Here is a 7,400-nt window from a genome sequence, read left to right as displayed (position 1 = left end):
TGGTCAGAAGTCAGCTGGCCCGAGGAGCACAGCCTACAGGGGAGGGGCGAGGATGGATCTGTGGGCAAATGGGACATGGCTGGGGACACTGCGGTGGCAGCTGTGTCGGGGACAGGTGGGCTGGTGTTAGGGAGGCCATGGGAATTACCACAGAGTCCTAAAGGACCCGTGGAGAGAGTCTGAAGTCAGGCAAAGGCAGTGGGGACAGTAAGAAGGAGCGGGTTCAGAGGACGTGCCTAAGGCTAGGCGACCGCTTGAATGTAGGGAGCGAGAGGGACCAGGCGGGGAGGGTGTCGGGTTCCAGTCTGAGCAGCTGTGCAGAATCCAGGTGCGGGGTGTGTGTTGGAGGGAGAAGGGGTAGCGAAGAACCCCATGTCGATGTCCTGAGTTTGAGGTTCCTGCGCATCACCCACAGGGAGACCTCGTGCCAGCCTCGGAGCCGCTGTTTAATTTTCTGTTTAAGGATGAGGAGTAATAATAGGTGGTATTTATTGGCACTTACTGTGTGTCGGGCGTGGCTCTAAGCACCTTATCGGTAGTAGTTAATTCAATCCTTACGAGAATATTGGTGTTGCCCCTCCTGTTTCATTGATGAAGAAACCGAGGCACAGAAAGTGATGCCTGCCTGACTCGCCTGGCTCGTAAGCGCTCGGCGTAGATTCAGGCAGCCTTGCCCACCTGCCTCGGCCTCCTAGAGCTGCCGTGAAAATTAACCGAGGTAACACAGCACATGGCCTGACAGAAAGCAGCCGTGTGTTGGCTTCATGGTACTGTCAGGAATAAGCAAGATTCCACAGACACCTTTGGCACCTACGCGACCTTATCTGTGGAGAGGGAGGAGGTGCGAGAGTTGAAATAACAGAGCGTTTGAAGATCGATAAGCTTGAATTCAGATGTGGTCTCTTACCTTGACATCCCAGTGACCTGGAACCCATGAACTTGAACTCTGAGCCTTGTTGTCTTCACGTGTAAAACAGGCATCATGCGTCATGGGTAGGCAGTAGAGGCCTCCTTCCCCCGGGAAGCCCTGGGTCCAGTGAAAGGGGGACCTGAGCTCTCACTCCGGCTCTCTGTACGCTTGTCTCTCCTTCCACTCTCGACCTCTATTCCTCATCATCAAGGGGGCTGGAGGGGACCTCCAGGGCTCCAGCTCCTAAAGCCCAGTGGCCCATGACCTCATGTCCCCAAATTGCCATGCTGTCTAATGGAGGCATAACATCAACCCCCAGAGCAGGCTGGGGACTGGGGGCCTTGTACTAAACGTGTGGTCTTTGGGGACAGCACTTTGTCCTCAGAGAGCCTGGATTTGACCTCCGGAAGACATTTCGAGTCTACGCAAGCCAAAGGAAGATGTTTTGGGGGCAGGCTCAGCCCTGGGACAGTGTCTGTAAGGGTTTTAAGCATCTTAGAGATGAGAGTTCTACACATGAAATGTAACATTATTACTCTAAGCACGAGCTTGGGTAAATGAATCAGGTTGTTCTAACCTTCGTTTCTTTGTTCATCAAAAAATCACTGAGCACCTATTTATTACGTGCGATGCACGTTGACGGGTGCTGGAAATAGAGCCGCAGACAGAAATCCCCGAGAGCTCACCTAGCTCAGGTGGCAATGAACAAGTAAACAAACACATGGAAGGCAGTTGAACTTGATGGCCAGTGTTAGGTGGAAATGAGACAGGGCAGGCATGCCTGGGAGAGCGGCGGGGGCTCCTGAGGTTACCGAGGGTGCGGTATGATGGACAGACCTGAGAGTGGGGGAGCGTCAGGCTGAGGCCACAGCAAGTGCCAAAGCCTCAAGGCCGAAGGAGCTGGGAACCAGCCTGACGGGGAGGGAGGGGAGGGCGTCGTGGCCAGATCATGGAGGGAGGGTCCGCATTTATTCTGGGCCTTCAGATCAAGGTGAGTTGCTCTGAGCACGGGATAGGGGGAGAGGGGCCTGGGTCGAGACTTCACTTACATTTCACGAGTGCTCAGACACCTTTGAACGCATTTTAGGAGAATTAATCTGTTAATATCTGCACGACATTCGAAGATCTTGGAGGACCTGGAACATATTTCTATTTCCCCGTTGAGGCTTTCTAAATGGAGGTCTGAGGACCTGGGATTCTTGCCCAAGGAGGCTGAATGAGAAATGGCCCACAGTCTCCACTGAAGAAAACATTTCTTTGTGCCGGCTGCCCTCCGGGAAACCCGACTTCCATTTTTATAAGGCCGGAGACGCACATGGAAACAGCGCTAGTTCTGACTCTGTAATTAACTTCAAAGGAAAGTCATTTGCCTTCACTGCCCATAAAAAGATTAAAAAATAACGTTTGTTTAGGCAGTACCTTTCTCCAGAGAGCTCACCGAACTCAGAGCGAGGAGGAAACACACTCCCTTCTCATTTTTAATTTTCAAACATGCAAGAAATTACCCTAAAGGTTACCAGCGAGCAGTGAGTGTGGGGAAGCCAGCCGTCAGAAGCCACGTCTCCGCTCTCCCCCCGACCCTGACTCCAACTCCTTCCTTCTGAGAATTTAGGTTTTTGCTAATGATTTTCATCTCGTTAGTCCCTCTCTCTGCTTTTCCCTAACAACAGCTAACGTCCCCATGCGCTTGCCCTAAGCCAGGCATGCTCCATGCATTGTCTTGTTTAGTTGAAAATTTATGGAGGTAGGGGCTGTCGTATTGCGCATGTCACAGGTGAGGACACTGAGGCTCGCAGGAGTCCGGTAGCTTCTCGAGATCCCGTGGCTTAGATGGGGTGTGGCTGGGACGCGGACCCAGGCGGCCGGACGCCAGAGTACGCAGGCCGGAATGTCACCTGCCTCCTCTGAATTCAGACCCTAAGAATAACCGGGCGCCTTTGCAGAGTGTCTGCACTGCATTCAGGGCACAGAAGGCATCCTTTTTATTTATTTATTTTTGGGGTGCAATACTGTTTTTCCCCCACTTTGTGTGTGAAGCTGTGGGGGTGGGAGGTGGGCGGGTGCAAAGTGGAGAGAAGCGCCTTTTATGGATCGTCTGCTAAACCCTGTGCAGCCGGAGCTGCGTCTTGGTGCCAGACAACTGTGCCTGCTGACTTAATGGCTCCGAAGGATGACAAGGCTCGAAACTCGACTGTCACGGCAGAAGTTGGAACAGATTGAAACCGAGAGCTTGAGTCATCCATGGAAGGTGCCACTCCGAGCCCCTGTCACGCAGTGCCCAGGTGGGGCCAAGAACACACGCAAAAAATAACATTGCTTTAATTCTGAGGCCTGAGGGCCCCTGTCCTATGTGAGGGGACTGCGGGGCGACCGTGTTCCTTGGCGAACACCCCACTTCTGGTGGCCACTACTACAGAGGGGTGCAGCTGAGTTATAGGAATGGCCTCCTGTTTGGTGACATGTAAATGGCGAGGCCCCCGAAGGAGCTCGCGGTGAGAAGACACACCCTGTACCGCCCACAACGCCCCTGTCATCTCTGCCTCAATGGCCCCGTCAGCCTCGGCATGCCACCCAGCTTGTACCCCCATACGCATTCCCAGTGTGCGTGCTCCTGTGCCCGCAGCCTCCTGCCGGGCTACCTCCAAGCCGGACTTCACACCAGGCCTTGTTTGCAACTCACCCTCGCCCCAAGATCATGGGGCTCAGAATCGGGGGCACCCTCAGTAGAAGGGCCTCCCGTTTCAAACATGCATAAGACAAACACGTGAACCGCAACCTGTTGGGGTGTCAGAGGAAGCCAGCGCAGCTCCGACAGCAGACAGTATTGGGTTTCCTTGAGCATTATGTGTAGGGGTGCGATATGCATCTTGCTTAGCAGGGTGAAGGGGGGCCTTTTGAAAGGTGGAGGTGCGTTCACAGATACGACGCTGGGAGGGCTGGACAGTAAGCGTGCTGATATTGATGATGGAGCAGACTGACTGGCTTTGAGTTCCCCCCACTAGTTACCAGCTGTGTGACGCCGGACAGGTCGCCTAACCCCTCGGGGCTTTAGTTTCCCCAGCCTGAAAATGGAGATTAATAATAGTGTCTAACTTTTGGGTTGTCGCGAAGGTGAGATCGTAAGCAGGGCAAGTGGCTGGCCCTGCACTGGGACTCAGCGAATTTTAGCTAGAAAAGAAAACCAATAGAAAGGAATCCAGGATCTTATTTTCAACCTGGGAAGATGGAGATAACTGGGAAAGGCTGCTGGATGCTGAGGTCCTGTCACCTGGGGGAACGGTGACCATGTCTTACAGGAGTATCATGACTGCCCTGGTGGGGCATCTCGATCCCAAGGAAAAGCTATAGTATTGGAAGAAGAAAATGTCTGAGGATACAGGATATGTATGTTAAAAGTACTTAGTTTATACAGGTGTGCTATAATAAGTGTATTTCAGTCTTTGTCCCTGGTTGCTGGCACCGAGCTCCTAAAATGAGAGATTTCCTGAGCCATGGAACAGTCATTTGCTCTTCATAGGCACCTCCATAGATCAGACCCACCAGAGTTTATGCTAATGAGGTGACAGGGTGGGGCCCCCAGGTACCCTCAGGGTGAGGCTGGCCCCCAGAAAGTTCAGTAAACAAGAATTGTAGGGCACTCCTGTGTGTGTGTGTGTGTGTGTGTGTGTGTGTGGACGTTGAGAAATTTTATTTTTGAATTTTTCCTGCCCCAGACTTTGTGGATTTAACTCCATTATGTTTTTCATCATTAAAGAAAATCGAGGGGGTGATAATCACTCTTGCGTCACTACTAAAACAGTATTTTATAGTTATTATCTCTATTCTGTTGAACTAGCATTGGTAGACACAGCTCAGCCTTGCAGGCCACTGTCTCCTCGTTCTGGAGAATTTACCTCTGGCCGCTATTTCGTTTTTCTGGCACAGGTCTTCAGGTATTTCATTCAAGATGGGTCTTTGCACGTTTGAGAACGTCTTTCCGGAGACTTCTCCCCAGATGACAACCTGGCTGGATACAGAACTCTTCCCGTTAGTGCTCTATAAATGACGAGCCAGTGTTTTCTGCCATTTTGTGTCACAGAGCTCAAGCCTGAAGCCAATGTGATATTTCCCCTGGATACTTATAAGAATTAAAAAAAAATTTTTGCTGCAATATTTCTATCCGTGGATCTCATTTGCCTACAGCCCAGTCTCCATTTAAACACTATCGTCTTAGATCCAAGCATTTCCTCCCATTCTCCTATAGCGCCTCTGCTCCTTTTGTGATTTCTACTTTTCGTTTCGGTTTTCTCTCGTGGTGTTTAATCCTGTAACCATTTCTTCTGGGTTTAGGGGAAGAAGGGAGGAGTTTTCTCAAGTTTCTCTTCCTCTTCGCTGACTGTGTCATCCGCGTGGCCTTATTGTCTATGTGCCACCTGCAAAGCGGCCTCTGATTTGAGTGCGCTGCTCTGCATCTCTAGAGAGCCACCCCTTCTGCGCCCCATGCTGATTTCTCCTTGTGACCTCTCCTCGTTTCATAGGTTACAAAGACTTCCTGGACCTTGTCGAGATCACACATCAAACGTTTCGCACAATGTTTTTCTCTTTCCCTCTCCCCTTCCTCCTCTCTCTTCTTTTTTGCTTGCTTGTAAATTAATATCCCCCGGATGTGTAGAAAGGGGCAATTCAGGTCCCCACTTACAGAGAAAGGGGAAGAAAACCAAAAGGCACCAGTTCATGGCTCAATTTAGGGATCCAGAGCGTGTGTGCGTTTGTGTTTGTGTGTGTGTGTCGCAGGGTGGGGTAGGGATAATGGAAGGAGACCTGCAGGGAATGCTGTACCAGACACTGGAAACAAAGCCCAGGGCATCTCCACAGCATACCTAGGACCTGCCATGTGTATAACACGGATGTGAGGGACAGTCGTTCCGCCAAAAGAAAAACCTCTCCAAACGGCAACCTGCAAGTAGAAGGTTTTCATCGATCGATCACCGGCTGAGAGTCGGTTTGATTCCGAATTCGGGTTTCTTGGCCTCGCCTCCTGTTCTTGCCTCCGCTGGGGCGTTGCGTTCCGAGCTTAGCGTTCCCTCACATCAGGCTTCGGCAGTGTGTTCGGTTATACTGTTCTGGGCGCTGGGGCCGCTGAGGGGACGAAAGCAGATGAGGTCTTTTCTCTCGTGAAGTTTATCATCTGTAGGTTAGTCGTCAGAAGCCGATCTGATAAGCAAAGGGCAGTCGCAAAGCAGAGTGTGCACCTGGAGAGGGAGGGCGGTCGGGGGTTGCTTCCTGGAGGAAGTGGCATTTGAGCTGTGATGCCGAGAATGATTGGGATTGGACGATCCAGAGTGGGTGCACGAGGGGATAAAAACCCACTCGCCCCTGTGGTTGGAGTGTGGGTGGGAGAGGGTGGGTGGAGGAGAGGTGGGGGGGTCATAGTCAAGGTCCCCGCCTTCACCTTAAGAGCAAGGGGAGGCCTGGAAGGGTTTCTTTGAAGGGTGGATGACACAATGAGCTTGGCCTTTGGGGGAAGGAACTCTGGGAGCAGAGAGCCTCCGGGCTGGGGGAAGCGTGGCGAGCAGGGTGGGAGGAGGAGGGGGTTAAGGAAGACCCCAGAACCTGGGAGGTGATCCCCCAGTTCACCTGAGGGTGGAGTGGTGTTTCTGTCTTTGTTTTTCCTGTGTGAAACCAGCCACTGATGTGGGTGGTTTGTCCTGGCATGTGGGGACAGATGGCAGAAATCAGACGCCGCTTTGGGCCACTTGGTCTGCCTCTTCTTCACAGGGTGTAGGAGGGCGCCCGCCCCTGGTGGAAATGACGAGACGAGCCCACCAGGTTGGTTGGAGCCCAAGAAGGCCTGTCCTGCAGGCCAGCCCAGGGCCTCCCCAGGAAGGGACCAGATACCCAGCCTCCCGACCTGCTTGTGCCCACATCCTGTGACTGAGGGGACACAGGTGGGGCGAGGTTTTTTCTAGCAAGTTCTCCCCATTCCTCCCCCAGCACAGCACCTTTCTGGGAAGGGGCGTCCCCAATCGGACCTTGAGGACCCTCTTTCCTTTGTCCTGTCCACGCAGCCCTGGGCAGAGGTTCCACGAGGGCTGTCACACCCCGTCTGCTTCCTCTGTGAGAGAAGGCTCTAGAAGCCTGTGATTTAGGGACATAAAAACATTTCTCTGGAAACACAGCTCTACATAGCCTTTCCTGAAGGGTGTTCCCGTTTACCCTGATCAAAAGCGCCTGCTCTGTTCTCCGGCTGGATTTTTTTTTTTTTTTTAAACATCTGCCACTCTTTTTAGAGAAAACGCTGCATCTTGTTTAGATCTGAAGGTCTTTCCGGGAGCTCAGTTATGAACTGCAGTTCGTCTTTCATGGACATCTGTTCAGGTGACAAAGGGTTAATTTAAAATGGCCCAGTCCCCAGCAGGGGACCCTGCCTGGGAGAGATGGCTAATTACACCGCTCTGGGGGATCTCTGAGCTCATTTCAAGGTAGATCAGGGATGGCTGGGTGGCTCTTG

This window comes from Pteropus vampyrus, unplaced genomic scaffold (assembly GCF_000151845.1).
Source record: "Pteropus vampyrus isolate Shadow unplaced genomic scaffold, Pvam_2.0 Scaffold247, whole genome shotgun sequence".
Taxonomy (NCBI): Eukaryota; Metazoa; Chordata; class Mammalia; order Chiroptera; family Pteropodidae; genus Pteropus; species Pteropus vampyrus.
The sequence above is the reverse complement of the archived record's forward strand: the minus strand, read 5'-3'. Positions refer to the sequence as shown.